Below are 17251 nucleotides of genomic sequence, written 5' to 3'. Positions count from 1 at the left end.
GGTAAGCTCTATTAAAATCATAACTACTATTTTTACATATGACTTCAGTAAAGAGAGAAAACATAAAGGTCATCCTTATTAGATAAGTTTCATTTTAATATCTGAATTCTAATAAATGGATTGCATTATTTCCTTTTCTAGAAACAGTAACTCAAGGACACATGGATCCTGGGAACTGAAGGTATGGTATTACTAGGGGATCAACTAGAAATATTTAGTTAACATGAAGTTGCAGTTCATTCATTATTAGGACAATGTTTTGACTATATTTAAGGTAGAAAACACTTGTCCTCAATAGAATATGGAGGTCCCTAATATTCTACTTTGAGAAGGTTACCAGGCCCTGTGAAAATCCATTTGAGTGGTTATCTGTCACGGGAAAGAGAGTTCTCTGACTGTGTTCGATGAATTGCAGTCAATGTCTTGATGTCAGGATCCATGTGAGCTTGCTAACCTGCGAGCTGCCTAAGGCCGCAACCGCTGCAGTACTCTGGAGACCTCCTTTCTGACAATGCTGCTGCAGAAGTGGTGGAGGGAGGGCACCAGTGTTTTAGGAAAATCATTTTTGTACTTGAAATACAAAAATCTAGTACTGTTTTCTATAGAAATTGGGAAAATGTTGAACACAATAGGATAACCAAAGTACTTACTCACAGATACTCCTATGAATCTACAGTCTTTTAATTTTCCTGCCTGTACTCCGTTTCTGATTTTGTAGGTGAATGCTGTTGCTGCTAACTGATTTTCTTGCTCACATATTGTCATCATTTTTCAGCATTAGTAATACACTGGTCACAGAATTCATTAGCACAGAGTTCTCAGAGGGTTTCTGGGCTTGTCTGTTCTGTTTGCTTCAGTTTTTTAATGCTAAAAGGAGAATTAAAGTCCTCTAATTAAAGTCATCCTCATTTACTGGAAGATATGATATACAAAAATACATTAACTTTTTCCCTTTCATCCTTGACAAAGTGTGTTATATTGGGTTTTGGCACTAGAAAATAGTATTTACATTCTTAAATCATTGATCCTTTGGCACAAGAGACTTCCTTCCTGTTCCATATCAGTACATTAGTAACTTAGGAATGTGACACTTGGGGGACAGTGTAGAAGGAGATTGCGATTTATTACTGATAGGACTGACTTTAGGAAGAATCTGCAGGGGTTGCTGAAAACTGGAACTTGCTGACTTGCATTGGCAAAGCCAAAATTAACCAAAAATGGCAAAAAAACAAAAAACCATACTTGGAGATTGGGGAGAAAGCACTCATCTTGATTTTATCATCACAAACTCCCACCAGGGCCCACCTACCATTTCTTGGCTTCCACCAGAAACTCCTAGCAGAACTCACTTCCTTCCACTTTTACCCTGAATCTTGGACTCCTAGGCACTGTCCTGTAATCTTGCCTTTCACCCAGCCCAGTCATATTTCACTGCTATAACTCAAAGAAAGTATGGGCCTGGGGGGAGAATGAAAGTCGGTTTCCTTTACCATCCTGAAAGATTAGCAGTATACTTCTACTTAATAACTTTCAGTTACTTGTCATATAGGAATATCATGTCTTCTAGATCTTACTGATTTTATTAACTTTCAGTACCCCCCAGGAGCGAGTTTCATATATGATACCAACATTGCCTTTTTGGACCTGTTTTCTCATCTAGAAAATAAAAGAGATAATAAAGGCAGTATAAATACAAACACCCACAACACTCCTATGCCAGTTTTCTGCAAAAATACCCATGAAACATTAAAATAAGAAACATTATTCATAGACCTTTAGGTAAGAATAGTGGAAACTAGAAGGAATTTTTGCTAGGTAAAGCCATAAGGGTAGATTTTTTAAGTGGCTGACTCAAATTCCATGTCAAAATAATTTGTTAGTGAAGCAAGATGACACCTTAGCTTCCCATCATCTAACATTCCTTATTACGCTATTTATAAGAAAGCTATAATAATCACTTCAGACAACTATTGGGAGTCCCATCAGAAGAGACTTTCTGGATTCTTAACAGGTGGCACTGAAGGTGTACTACCCTGGAGCTTTTCCTTAACCAAGAGAACCACAGCTGGCAATCTCTTGGGGCGGGGGGGGGGGGGGGGGGGGTTGGTAGTCATAAAAGGGAAGAGTAACCGACCCAAAAAGATCTCTTAGCCACTACCTGTTAGCAGATTTAGAATACTTAACACAACATTCTTTTTTAAAAGGTGTTCTTTCTAGCTGTCTTTCCTAAGAACTTTGGACTTATTGCAAGGAAATTTGTTATCCTCGCCTATGCTAAGGCTACATCTGATGAACTTCCTTGGGTTTCCTGGAGGAATGAAATGGGTTTAACATTTCTGACTACCTGCTGGATTAGCATCAGCACTTGAGTGGACTGAAAAAGAGCTGAAAGCAATCCTCAGAGTCTGCCAGTTCTGCAGCTGGCCAAGCTAAACCTCTCTTCACTGAGAAATGAGTAACTAAATGGACAAGAGATTTGAACAAGCAATTTCACAAAAAAGGCCAAGAAGGGATCACAGTTCCATTTTTTGTGTATGTTTTTGTTTTGGGGTTTTTGTTTTCTTTTTTTTTTTTTGTAGAGGAAGGGACAATTGAGCAAATTCCTTATCTTTTTTAAAGAAACACTAAAACATTCTCTTTTTTACTTTGACAGGTAATGTAAGTTTAAGGATAATTTTTAAATCTATTAAATGTTCAGCCATATTATTCATCAAAGAGATGCACATTAAAACTCTATTAAGATACCCTTCCACTGTTACAAACAGCAAAAAATTAAAATACTGACAATACCAAGTGTTGAGAATGTAAAGCCTCAGGAACTCTCTCCTGAGCTGCTGGCAGTAGGGTGAACCGGCCTAAACGCTCTGGAAACATTTGACAAACAACTAATGCTGCGTCCTACATCTACCCTCAACTCAGTAATTCCACTTCTGGGCAAGTATCCAACGGAGATAAGAACACACATGTACAAAAAAATACAGAGAAGAATATTCTTAGGATTATTCACAATAACCTCAAAGTTAGTGAAACAATTCCAGTGGCAACAGAGTGCACACAGTGAGATACTACTCTGTAACAAGGACAGGGGCTAACTTGTTACATGTACCCATTTGGGTGAATCTTATAAACATGATGATAAAAGAAACAAGCCAACAAAAAATGTGCTGTATGATTGCCACTATAAAACGGTTCAAAAATACAAGCAAAATACACCTTTAGACAGAATGGAGTGGGGAGAAGTCAGAAATGGTGCTGATGGTGTGCTGGTATTCTTGTCTTTCTTTACTAGTGTAGTGATAACCTACTGAGCTGTATGCTTAACAGTTTATACAGTTTTTTAAAATTTATCTTACACTTCAATTAATGTTTTTGTTTCTTTTTTTTTTTAAGATTTTATTTATTTATTTGACAGAGAGAAATCACAAGTAGATGGAGAGGCAGGCAGAGAGAGAGAGAGAGGGAAGCAGGCTCCCTGCTGAGCAGAGAGCCTGATGCAGGACTCGATCCCAGGACCCTGAGATCATGACCCGAGCCGAAGGCAGCGGCTCAACCCACTGAGCCACCCAGGCGCCCCGATGTTTTTGTTTCTTAATGAATTAAGCAAAACAGCAGGAGACTAATGGGACAGACACCACTGCAGTATGAGAGAAGAGCAATATCCTGAGGCTTTTAGAAGGAAGGGCTTTGTTTTTCCAGTGCACGTATAGCAAGAAATATTAGAAAATATCTGCTTCAGCCCCCACCCTGGTGCAACAGAGCCTTACGATGTTGGGGGCAGAAGATTAAGAGAGTGGGAAAAGAACGGGACAAGTCAAATTAAAATTTGTGTCAGAAACAATAGTCCTAGTGCTAAAGAAAATCTAACCCCAAATGAAGAAAGGTGAATATCAAACTGGTTTTCAGAAATCTGCTAGGTCTCCTGAGCCAATAAAGGAAAGGTGTTCAACCAGATCAGAGCTGCCTCTCTCAGTGTGCTGTATTCTGCATAATAAGCTTCCCTTTAAGTAAGGGTCTGCAGCTTGAAGTCTGCAGCTTGAAGATGTTACAGTACTCCAAAAGCACCAGAGTAAAAGATAAACTCAAAAAAGCACCTTCAGATGAATTTAGTGGGCTGATTACAAAGATTTATCCTTTGAATAATAGGCTTTCCCAAAGAAAACAACAGAACAAATTAAACAATAGTTTTAATAGGAGAATCCTTGATCTAAGAAAAGGCTCAAGTTTAAATGAAGATCCCTTTTGCATATTAAGTGCCAGCGCCTGGGTGGCTCAGTGGGTTAAAGCCTCTGCCTTCAGCTTAGGTCATGATCCCAGGGTCTTGGGATTGAGCCCCACATCAGGCTCTCTGCTCAGCAGGAAGCCTGCTTCCTCCTCTCTCTCTGCCTGCCTCTCTGCCTACTTGTGATCTCTGTCTATCAAATAAATAAATAAAATTTTTTTTAAAAAAATAAATAAATGCCAGCTGGAACAGAGCAGAGTTCTGTAGTTCAGGATTTCTCCAGTTATCCACATGTGACTATCACTGAAAATCTCTCTGCAGTATGCAACATGCACAACTTATTTGCCCTTTATAGAAAAAAATTACTTGAATATAATCACATTACCAAAATTAAGAAGAAAAGAATGAGAAAAGAAAGTTGGTAGGTACTGAAATCAATAAAATTATTAGGATAATGTGGATAATTTAAAACATTTATTAAGTGATAAAAACTTAAATGGGGTTTATTAACCCCAGATTAAGTTATTGAAGGCCAGGAAGAGATCACAGTTTCTTTTTTAGGAGGTGAAATGAGGGATAAAATACTATCTTCTGTTAAAAAAAAAAAAAAAAAAACTCCTTTTTACTTTGAAAATTCAATGTAAATTTAAGAATCTTTTGAGGGGCACCTGGGTGGCTCTGTTGGTTAAGCATCTAACTCAATCTCAATGCAAGTCTTGATCTCAGGGTTGTGAGTTCAAGCTCTGTGTTGGCTCCACAGTGGGTGTGGAGCCTACTTAAAAAAAAAAAAAAAGTTTGAAATCTGTTAAGGTGGGTAATAATAAAATTAATAACAGAACGTCTCCTGGCCAGATCCTTGAAAAAGACAAAAAGGAATCACATATTTGACAAAAGTTGAAAGAAATAAGAATAGCGCTTAGGATCAAAACTGTTTAAATTGTTTAAATTCTAAAAACAGAATTAAATGATCTGCATCTTACGAAGGCTTACTTTTAATCAAATTCTGTCACACACCTAATATTAATGTATTTCAGAGCACAATTAGAGAAGGTATAAATAGCATATTCACCACTAAAATTATAATTAGTAGGAAAGACAACAAACCCCAGGGTTTATATGCAGAATAATATAGGATTGAAATGGAGAAATACAAAAGGCCTTTAAAATAGTGTAGAGGGGCACCTGGGTGGCTCAACTGGTTGGGCCTTTGCCTTCAGCTCAGGTCATGTTCCCAGGGTCCTGGAATGGAGGCTTGCATCAGGCTTCCTGCTCAGTGGAGAGTCTGCTTCTCCCTTTTCCTCTGCCCCTCCCCTCATTTGTGCTCTCTGTCTCAAATAAATAAGATCTTTTAAAATCAATGAAATAGTGTGGAGATTATGGTGGAGACCTTGACACGTGTTCTGGGAACTATCAAACCAAGAAGGGAGGTAAAAATGAAAATTACTATGTATAAAAAATACAATTTTTTCTCAAATTGAATAGTTTACAAATCGATCAGCTAGCAATATTGAATGACAGGCAGCATAGAGGACCCAGAAACATCTCTTAACTCTGCACATTAGCTGATTTAGAATATTTACAGCAAGATCCAAAACAAAACAAACCCTCGAACTGTTCTAAACTTTGGCCTCTTTGTCCTAAAGACACATTGCAAGGAAATCACTTCCATTCCAAACCTGGACCCTACGGGCCTCAGCTTTCCTGAAGGAATGAAATAGCTCAGCATTTGGTGCTCACCTGCCGGATATTCCGTCAGCGTCTGAGCAGACTGCCAAATTGCTGAAAGCAATTCTTGCAGTCTGATAATTCCCCTGCAGGGCATTTTATAGGGCAGAAATTGTACAGGCTGTATTCTTTGATCACAAGATAATAAAACAAGAAAATAAAAGCACAGTCACCTGGAAGATAATTTTAAAGCCCTCTTCTAAATAGCTATTTTGTCAAAAAATGCAATAAGATAGAGTGGAAAAATGGCAAAAGTAGAGGATGATATGTTTAAAACTAAGCTAAAGGGCAAACTGATAGCCATTATTGCACAGAGAAGGTACATGGATGAATTAAACATATAACACTGGAAACAAAAGTAACAATAAAGGCTAATTAGAAATAAATTAGAAAGAAGTAAAAAGGCAACCTTGCAAATGCATTTTTTTAAAAATTCAAAACTAGAAATAACAGTGGTATGAAAAAACAGAGGATACTTAAGTCCCATCCTCAATTATACATTTTAATTTAAGCGTTTGTTATAAAATGTTAAATACACCAGTTTAGAACAAGAATTAGAAATCCTGAGCAGATCAGTAACCAAAGAAGAAATTCAGGCAGTTGTCAATGAATTATAATCCTTAAATTAGCCCTGATAACTTCATCCATTCTTCCAGACTTGAAAAGCACATCATTCCTCTGGTTTTTAAGTTTTTCTATGCAGCCTGGAAAAGGTGAGTACACACATTCATTTTGCATAAGTAACATTACTCTGATACCAACACTTAAAATTTGGCAGTTAAAATCAAAGCTATATATCTTAGTTTACCCATGAATATGGGTGTAAACAAATCTAAGATACTAGAAAGTGCAAATAATATCTTCAAAGAACAGTTCACCATGCTGAGTGGGGTTTAATTCTTTGATGAAAGAGCAGTTCATGTGAAGAAAAATTACTATAATATTTATCTTCATAGGACCATAATGAGATCCACAAACTGATTATCCATTCTTGTGATTGTGCAAATGCCATGGACAGTTAGATTAGATTTGGTTTACTTGAAACAGTGGCTAGCTGGAAAAATGGGATTAGCCTGACATATTTAGTAAGTGAAGCAGTGTCTAAACCTCCCCTCTAAGTTCAAGAGTGCTATAGAATGGAGAAAGAAGTATGGATGCATGTCAGTGAGAGAACCAAAATGTCTAAAACTGGTTCTTAAAAAAATAAATCAATTTATTGAGCTGTTACTATTTGCCAGACATTAGGCTAATTGCTTTACATACATCTCAAAAATCTAGGAAGTATTGTTCTCGATTTATCAAAAGGCTGTAAGGTGCTCTGAGGGATTTGCCCAGGATCACACAGCCAGCAAAGGTGGAAGCTGCGCTTTGGACACAGTCTTCACTGAAACCCGTATTCTTAACTGGTATGCTAAATATCAACAGCTGTAACAAATAATTCAGAAACTACCATACACTGCAATTGAATATTACACAACAACAACTCCTTCCAGAACTATGGGATAGCATGAAAATGATGCTTACTATTTAGCAAAGGCAAGGAATATACAAAACTGTATATAGTGTGGTTTATAAATTTTTAAGCTGGAGTGAGTTTGAAAAGAAGCCAATGTGCATGTGTTTACTTTTCACTATTGCCCATTTTTCCTTGGTGAACATGGATAAGTTTTTTTAAATCTAAAAATATACTGTATCCCCTACAAAATTGAAAGCTTTCTGTGAGCAAAACCTGTTTGTTTTTGTAATATCCAAACCAGCTGTGCACTTTACGCATAGTGGGCACAAAATACTTATTTGAGTTACAACATAAAGGGTCCTATATGCGTCCCTCACTGTTTACAATGTAGATTGTAAACAAATCTACATTTTTTATAAATATCCTAGTAATTGTTCAGATGCCTTCTTTTCAGATTGAGACCTATTTACTAGGCTCATTTTTAGAGATTCTAATTTTAATTTCAATTTTATGCTTCTGGTGTTTTTTATAAATGGATTAATGGCTAAATCAGCCAGTCCACATACAAATCTTGGTGATAGTTTGAAATGACAGGTAACATTTATTGAACTCTTGCTAGTCAATACTGTCCTAAATTTTTTCCCTAAATTTTTCCCATTTAGCAGTCCCAACAGTTCCATGGAATTAAAACTATGAGACCCAGAGACATTGAATGACTTCTACCAGGACACACAGCAAGTAAATAATGGAGCTGATATTCACAGTCAGGAAGTATGACTCCATGACTTCACTTAAGTTCACATACTAGTTCCAATGCTGTTCTTTAAGAACAAAGTATAAAATCTTTGTCATAAAAATAGAGCATGTAATGGAGAGAGAATTTTTTTCCATTGTGTGGCCCCTTGAGAGAGTGGTGTGAGAGAAAAGTATAAGTGAGATGAGAGGAAGTGAAGAAAGCAAAGGAGAGAAGGAAATACAGATGGCAGGAGACGGAATGATGACTCAGTGGCTTTGGGGCGACAGCATCGGTTCCTTTTGTACTTTGGTTGCTGCACAAGCTTAACTAACAACTATATTGAGTACCAATGTACTGAGTGCTCAGGGACGCATTGGTGAGAAGAAGAGAAAGAAAAGCCTCCTTCTGTAGATTAATTCTTCTTTAGTTTGAAGAACTAGTGTACTATAGGGTCAGCTGCCACTTGGGCAGAGCAGACAGGCTCCTTCCAAACCTCTTTCAAAAGATTCACCAAAACAAAAGAATTCCTCTTTTACTGTCCCCTTAATTGGCACACACCTCATTTTTTGTTTGTTTTACAGGTCTTTGTTCTGTTTTATTTTTTGAGGTAAAAATTACAGTGCAGTGTGCAGATAATAAGATTCAGTAAATTTGACAAATGCATACACACTTCTAATGATTGGAGACAGTTTCCATATGTCTCGCAAGTAGAGGCACACTGTCTCTTTTCAGGAATGCTTTTATAGTGAACAGTCTTGGAAGGTAATGTCCCCTCTGGAGCAAACAGCAGGTTTGTTTACTGTCCAGTGTAATAAAGATAATGTCTTCTTTCAGAGCAAAGGGCAGGCACAATTACTACCCTTTATAAAAGACTGAGGATCTTCAGTTCTGACACCAGCTTACTGCATATGCAGCACCAATCTGGGCCCCTCTTCATTACCTGTTTAAGGCTTAGAGGACAGGAGGAACCAATACAAACCTGATGCTCAAACTGCTTATTGCGCTGTGGATACTGAAGTTCTTTTTCTCTGACCCAGGAATTTTGTGTCTGTTGCCAGCATCCACAAGATGGGCGGGCTAACTTGCTGTCTTGCAACTAGAGTGAAACCTCAGACCCTTCACAGTTCTTGACAGCCACCCCCTTCGCGATACAGACCTATCCACTGAAGCAGCATCCACTGAAGCAGCAGGTTCCCTCATACCCATCTCCCCTCAGTCTCACAAGAGATGATCCTGTTTCTGGTTGTTTTCACAATAGATAGTTTTGCCTTTTCTAGAACATCACATACAGGGAATCATACAACAAATACTCTCGTATTTCCCTGTCTCACTCAGCAGGTCTGTAAGATAAGTCCACGCTGTTGTATAAATCAGTGGTTCACTCCTTTTTGTGTCTGCGTAGTATTCCATTGTTAGAATAGTTCTCCATTTAACCATTTCCCTGTTGATGGACATTTGGGTGGTTTTCAGCTTGCAGAACAAAGCTGCTGTAAACATCCACATGTTTAAATAATGTTTTACTGTATACAGGAACTTGGGAACAAATCATTGTAGAGATTCCAGATTTTATTATCTGCTTTCAAAGAATGCTCATTTTTGTCTTAGAAGGGACTTAATCTATCTGGACCCAAATTTCCAGCTCTATCTCTTTTGCAAAGGGCAGCAGCTGAAATTTCTGTTGCAGTTTTCTGCCTTCCACCTGCCCCCTTGGAGTCTGTCCTGCATAAGTACAGTCAAAGGAATCAGCTAAAAATTAGGGTGAGGTTCAATAGATTTGGGACTCTCTATGTTGTGACTCTCCTTTTTTGATTATCCTCCCTAACTTCAAACTTGTTTGGGCATCTCTAAACTCAGCCAAATGACTCCTCGAAGCAGTAAGATTGCACTTGTCTGTTTGAGTTCTTTTTGTTTGTTTGTTTGTTTGTTTGTTTGTTTGATTGTTTGTTTGACCGAGATCACAAGTAGGCAGAGAGAGAGGGGGAAGCAGACTCCCTGCTGAGCAGAGAGCTCGATGCGGGGCTCCATCCCAGGACCCTGAGATCATGACCTGAGCCCAAGGCAGAGGCTTAACCCACTGAGCCACCCAAGTACCCTGTCTGTTTGAGTTGTAGTATCTCTGCACCCAAGAGGAATGAGAGTACCTTCAGGTAAAAGGTTCTATAAACAAATCTCATCCAGTGTGATTCCCAAAATGTTTATTCCTCTTAGTATCAACCTACTTTTGGTCATTCTCCAGTGCCTTCAGATAGCTGTTTTTTAAAATGTTACCCAGAATTTATAATTGTTATAGAAGACTTAGCCAGATAAAAGCTACTCTACCATTTCTAGAAGCAGAATTCTGCCTAGTAATATATTGTTATCACTTTACGCCTTGTCATTTTACTTTGGATGTATCTCTTACAAACAACATGTAGCTGGTTTTATATTTTTATGAAATCTGGTTCTGTTTGCTATTCAGTATGTTTAATCTTAATTTACATTTATGTGATTAATGAAATCTGGATTTATTTTTTACCATTTTATATGTTCTGAATACCATTATTTACATTTGCTTCAGTTCTGGTTTTTCACTAGACTGAAAAGACTTTCTGTATTTTCTCCTCGTCCTTTCTATTTTCCTCATTTGGAAGCTATAAATTATATTTCTCTTCCTAAGTGACCACCCTTATATTCTACATATGTATCTATAAAATTTTTACCAAAGTCTAAAGTTACTCAATATTCTATCTTCTTTCCAAACAGGAAAAGAAGATTACTTCATTTTATTTACCTGTTACCAAATTCCTATCTTTTATTGTTATCTAAAAACTTAACGTCAATTTTTTTTTTTTTTTGGTGCATTTGCAAATAGGTTGTCTTCTTAATTTCTCCTAGTATCTTCAGTTACTTCATTATTGTATAGAAATGCAATACATGTCTATATATTAATTTTGTATCCTGTGACTTACTGAATTCATTTATCAGTTCTAGTAGTTTTTTGGTGGAGTCTTGGGGTTATCTGTGTATAGTATCAGGTCATCTGCAAATAGTGAAAGTTTTACTTCTTCTTTATCACTTTGGATGTCTTTTATTTTTTCCTCATCTGATTGCTGTGGTTAGGACTTCCAGCACTTTTTTGAATAAGAGGGGTGAGAGCGGACATCCTGTCTTGTTGCTGATCTTGAAGGAAAAGTTCTCAGTTTTTCACCCTTGAGTATGATGTTGGCTGTGGGTTTTGCGTATATGACCTTATCGTGTTGAGATATGTTCCCTCTAAACCTACTTTGCTGACAGTTTTTATCATAAGTGAACTTTATACTTTGTCAAATGATATTTCTGCCTTTATTGAGATGATCATGTGGTTTTTATTCTTTCTCTTGTTAATGTAATATATCATATTAATTGATATGTAAATATTAAGCCATGCTTACATCCCTGGAGTAAATCATATTTAATTGTGGTGAATGATTTCTTTTTAATGTATTGTTGGATTCAGTTTGCTGTTATTTTGTTGGGGATTTTTGCATCTATGTTTATAAGAGATATTGGCCTGTTGGGGTTGTTTTGTTTTGTTTTGCTTTGTAGTGTCTTTATCTGGTTTTGCTATCATAATAATGCAGACCTCATAGAATTAATTTGGAAATATTCCTTCCTCTTTTATTTCTTTTGGAATAGTTTGAGAAGAATAGGTAATAACTCTTCTTTAAATGTTTGATCGGTGCGTACTTCGGCAGCACATACACTAAAATTGGAATGACACGAAGATTTAACGTGGCCCCTGTGCGAAGGATGATAGGTGAATGTTTGGTAGAATTTACTTGTGAAGCCATCTGGTCCTGAACTATTTTTTGTTGGAAGTTTTTTGATTACTGATTCCATTTTATTGCTAGCAATCAGTCTGTTCAAAACTTTTTTTCTTCCTGATTCAGTTCTGAAAGGTTACATGTTTCTAGGAATTTATCCATTTCTTATAGGTTGTTCAGTTTGTTGGTGTACAATTTTTCATAATATTCTCTTACAATCCTTTGTATTTCTGTGATGTCAATTTTTATTTCTCCTCCTTCATTTCTGATTTTATTTACCTGAGTCCACTCTCTTTTTCTTCTTGAGTCTGGGTAAAAGTGTATCAGCTGTGTTTACCTTTTCAGAGGACCAGATCCTGGTTTCATTGATCTGTTCTATCATTTTTCTTAGTCTCTATTTCATTTATTTCTGCTTTAATCTTTATTATTTCCTTCCTTCTACTGGTTTTGGGCATTGTTTTTCTAGCTCCATTGGGTGTAAGGTTAGATTAGCATCAACGTTTTTATCATAATTTTTTAAAAAAATCAATATTCAAATATACCAACATATTCTATGCTCACTCTTATTTCTTTTTGTTAAAATAACAACGTAGTGATATATAATTTATATATCATAAAGGGCACCATGGTTTTTTGCATCCAACTTCTTCCTTTTGGATTCACTTTTCTTCTTGCAACCATTACTGGTCATTCCACTGAGATGTGTTTTCCCACAGAAAAACAGATTCACCCTTATCCTAAGACCCCTAACACCTTCATCTAATCAGGGCATCGTGATCAATATCCAGTAATTTATGATATATATCAAATTTAAATGTGGTTCCCATTGATCTGGAAACCTGTGAACTAAGATGTGTGTATGTGGTAGGGGGGATGTAATCTTTCCCCACCATTATACCACATAGAATGATAGAACCTAGGATAGGATACTACCATTAACTCCTAGTCAAAAGGGAGAGATTTAAAGGCATTATTAACATTTACTTGTTCTAAAATACTAAAGGAAAAATGCTACCTGGAACCCCTATTATGAGAAGAAATAATTTTCCTTGATTAGACACTCATTCTGCTCCCTAACAGTGTGTCTTTTATCTGTTATTCTCTACTACTCTTGGTTTTGCCTCCCAGAAGGTGAATTCTTTAGATTTCTATCATCCCCCTTAGTCACTTCTGAAATTGGAGAATATGCCCCTTCTGGTGCTACATAACTTTCTCAGTTACTTCCTGCCTATAAAAAGTTTTGGTCTCTGTACCTCAGTCTCATTCCCTTTCAGTCTTAGCTGGTGGTTTATCAATACAGCTCTCTCAAAAACATAGATTTCCTGTGTGTTTTCCGTGAGTTCTGTTTGACAGAACCATCCATGATTCTTTTTGGCATATGCCTCTCATTCTAGACCTCGTTATGAGGAGCTTCCGCCCATTAGGCTTCCAAGAGACCCTGCCCTTAAGCTTCTAGAAACCTGTTTGTCCAACTGAGAGGTTCTACCAGGAATCACCTTAATTCTTCTTCTTTTTTTTTTTTTTTTTTTTTTTTACGATTTTATTTATTAGAGAGAGAGAGGGAGTGCGCAAGTAGGCAGAGCAGCAGGCAGAGGGAGAGGGAGAAGCAGGCTCTTTGTTGAGCACTCAGGGAGCCTAAAGCGGGGCTCAATCCTAGAACCCTGGGACCATGACCTGAGCTGAAGGCAGCCGCTTAACCAACTGAGCCACCCAGGCACCCCAGGCATCACCTTAATTCTTTCAGATGTCTTAATACAAGAAGTTACAGCAATACCCTTGGTTTAACATCTACCCCCCAAACCCAGACTGAATCTGAGACTCCCTTACTGGCTGGAGATGAAGAGGTTTATTTGCAAAATAAACAAGTTCTGGACTCTAAATTCCTCTAAATTCTTGCAAGTTGGCAGGAATTTTTCTCCCTCAGATGTATCTTTTTTTTTTTTAAGTTTATTTATTTATTTATTTGTCAGAGAGAGTGAGCACAGGCAGACAGAGTGGCAGGCAGAGGCAGAGGGAGAAGCAGGCTCCCTGCTGAGCAAGGAGCCCGATGTGGGACTCGATTCCAGGATGCTGAAATCATGACCTGAGTGGAAGGCAGCCTCTTAACCAACTGAGCCACCCAGGCGTCCCAATGTATCTTTTTCTTATAGCACTTTATAAAATAAAACTAAAACTAACTGCTTCATACTTTGAACATATGCCTAGAAATCATCCTGCAATCCTTCATGTTACCACAAGTAACAGTTTTACTAAACACATGTTGTCATTTTTCAACTTCCATAATAGTTTGCATACCATCCATCACCTGTCCTCTAAGCTAATAGCATACGTTTTCGGGTTTTGTTACACAGCATCCCTGTATTAGGTTTTCTGTATCAGCTAGCTACTGCTGCATAACCAACAACCACAAAATCTTAGTGACACATAACAATAAGCTTCTAATTCTCTCATGGATCTGCAGGTCAGATCCATGAGCAGGTCAGATACAGCAGCTTAGGTGGCAATGGTGAAAACAGCTCTGCTTCACATTGCGGGGCTGTGGGCAGGTAGGGCAGCCCTGCTCTGCAGATAGTCATGTTGGGACCCGGGTTGAAGAGTGGCAGCTACTCTGGGGGAAAACTCCTTTCAGTGAGGTGACAGAAGTACGAGAACATAAGCCCCATCAAATGAGCACATTTCAAGCCCCCGCTTTCATCACATCTGACCCCCCCACCCCAGCCAAAACATTCCATAGCTGAGCCCAAAGTCAGAAGGTGGAAAAGTTCTTTTGTGGAAAGAACTTCAAACTTAGAATGGCACAGGACCTGGGTGCAGAGAGGGGAGAAGAATTTGGGCTAGTGATTGATCTCATCCTCCATGGTAATATGAGAGATACTTGTTGCCAGCCTGCACTTCTGTTCTGCCTCCAGAAGTCTGCAGCTTCCCAGAAAGCTATAGGGCCAAGAAGTAGCCAACAGCAGCTTTTTAAAGTTTCCTTCTAAGGGAGTGAATGTAAGCAAGGATCCCCCTAGGCCGGCCTTGTTTTAGGCAGCAAATCTGTTACTGATCTCTGTCTAGGGCAATTTTATTCTCTCCCAAAGAGAATGTAGACTCGTAGTTGCTTCCGCCTACTTCATGACCCACTCCAGCAGGCCCATGGCTCCAGCCCCCATTCCTTCATTGCATTTCTTTTCTGTTTCTACCTCACAGAAAAGCTGTATCTTATGGAACAAAGTTGTGTTTTTTTTTTTTTTAAGATGCATATTTTTTCTTTCATATATATCACACCCATGGGCTTGGAGCAGGGGAACTTTGAACCTTGAACTTTTGATAGCATTGCCACCCAAAGTTGTAGAATTCAATATGAAGTTTCTCTTATTTCTGTGATGGTTTTTAAACATGAAATCTATTTTAATGTTTCTTGGTACTGAAGTATGCCTAAATTTAGTACCTTACAAAAAATAACCAGTTTCTTAAAGGAGAGACATATTCAAATTCAGTACATTTGGGAAAATCATCATTTCTTCCCAGTAAATCCAATCATTAAGATAGACCACTTTTAAATGTGTATATTAAATATTACTATATTTTATCACAGCCTGGATATCCCATTCTCTTTGCCTTATACAAGGTTTTATCTTGTATAAGATAAAACAAAAAGTTTTTTTTACCTTTTTACTATATATAATTTATTGCAAAAAAATTCATAGATCTAATGTACACAGAATAGTTTAATGACCTCTATATACCCATGACAGGGCTTCATAATTATTAATCATGATAAGTCTTATTTCATTTATACCAGGGTTTGAGAGACTATGACCCACAGGTCAAATCCAGCCTACCGCCTGTTTTTGTAAATAAAGTTTATTGGGACACAGCCATGCTCTTTGTCTACATGTTGCCTCTGCCTACTTTAGTGCTACAGTAGTAGAGTTTAGTAGTTGCAACTGAAATTGTGTGGCCTGCAAAGCCTAAAAATTTATTATCTAGGATTTACAAAAAAAGTTTGCTGACCCTGAAGTATACTCTGACCCACTCTCCTCAGCAAAAATCTCTCTTTCCTACTTCATTTTAAAATATTTCAGTATGTATTTTAGAAGATGAGGACTCCAAAATACAATACCATTCTTATACTAAAAAATTAACAGTGATTCATAGTTTTGTTTCTTCTACAAGTCTCCCACTGAAGAACAAGGGAGAATTCTTTAACATTTCTCTTGCCTTGTGACACATTATTCAGGTCTACAGTAGGCCACCCTTAGTCTAACAAATCATTTTCTTACTTTTGAAAACCTGCAGGCTTTTTGTTTTCATTAGTAGTCCATTCTCAGTAATTTTAACAGCTTAACACTTTATCTGTGGAGGACTTCAAAGGAGAAGATAGTCTGAAATTAACAAGGCATGTGAGAAAGTTAATAAGCACTAATAGCATAATCATCAGAGGTTTCAGCAGAATTGCCATTTGTGATATATTAAAGTCCTTATGAAAAAAATGGGGCATATAAAGGCAATCTCACGTTTTAAAAAGTCTAATGGTATTAGAGACGTGGGGCACACTGGTTTTTCTTTGAAGATAGTCTGAAATTAACAAGGCATGTGAGAAAGTTAATAAGCACTAATAGCATAATCATCAGAGGTTTCAGCAGAATTGCCATTTGTGATATATTAAAGTCCTTATGAAAAAAATGGGGCATATAAAGGCAATCTCACGTTTTAAAAAGTCTAATGGTATTAGAGACGTGGGGCACACTGGTTTTTCTTTTCTTGAGCAAACCAAGGAGTTCACGTTCAGAGATTTTGACAGTGAAGTGATTGTTAGCATTTCTAAATAAAATTTTATATTTAAATAGCTTCTTTTTTTTTTCAGTATACGTGGCACTTTTTCAGGAGCTATCTCATTTAATGTTTACAGCAACTTAGTGAGGGAGAGCTTATTTTCACTTTGGATGATCCCACTGAGACGCAAACCCATGTCATCTGCTTAAAGTCCACTAAACACACCACTGAACCCATGGTCACAGATCTTTCCAGAGAACAGTTCTAAACAGGCTTTATCACCCTTTACAGGCCTTGGTTATATAAATGTTCTATATTGTGCAAGTATGATTAAGTGTGTTACCTCCTAGATATGCTAAAGATATATCTATACAGTGAAGATACTGCAATAAACTCTCAGGAAACCTGTACTTTTGGAGCTTAGGATTTCAAGCACAGAGCGTTGTGTCCTTCAAAATCACAGAGCAAGAAACAATCCATTATCTAGCTTTTAGGGACCCCTCTGAGCATTTCTTTTACATCCTCATTATGGGTCCAGAGCACTCGTGGAGATCTGGTCCTAGAGGCTTGGAGAA

General features: G+C 37.5%; 1 long non-coding RNA gene across 1 annotated transcript; it reads left to right on the top strand.

The window, feature by feature from the left end:
• Positions 1–3451: 3451 nt before the first annotated feature.
• On the top strand, positions 3452–11575 carry LOC131827044 (uncharacterized). Its single transcript, XR_009351864.1, has 2 exons — positions 3452–6657; positions 8063–11575. It is a non-coding gene; the product is annotated as an uncharacterized LOC131827044 (long non-coding RNA).
• Positions 11576–17251: the final 5676 nt, after the last annotated feature.

This window comes from Mustela lutreola, chromosome 3 (assembly GCF_030435805.1).
Source record: "Mustela lutreola isolate mMusLut2 chromosome 3, mMusLut2.pri, whole genome shotgun sequence".
Lineage (NCBI taxonomy): Eukaryota > Metazoa > Chordata > Mammalia > Carnivora > Mustelidae > Mustela > Mustela lutreola.
The sequence above is the reverse complement of the archived record's forward strand: the minus strand, read 5'-3'. Positions and strand labels throughout refer to the sequence as shown.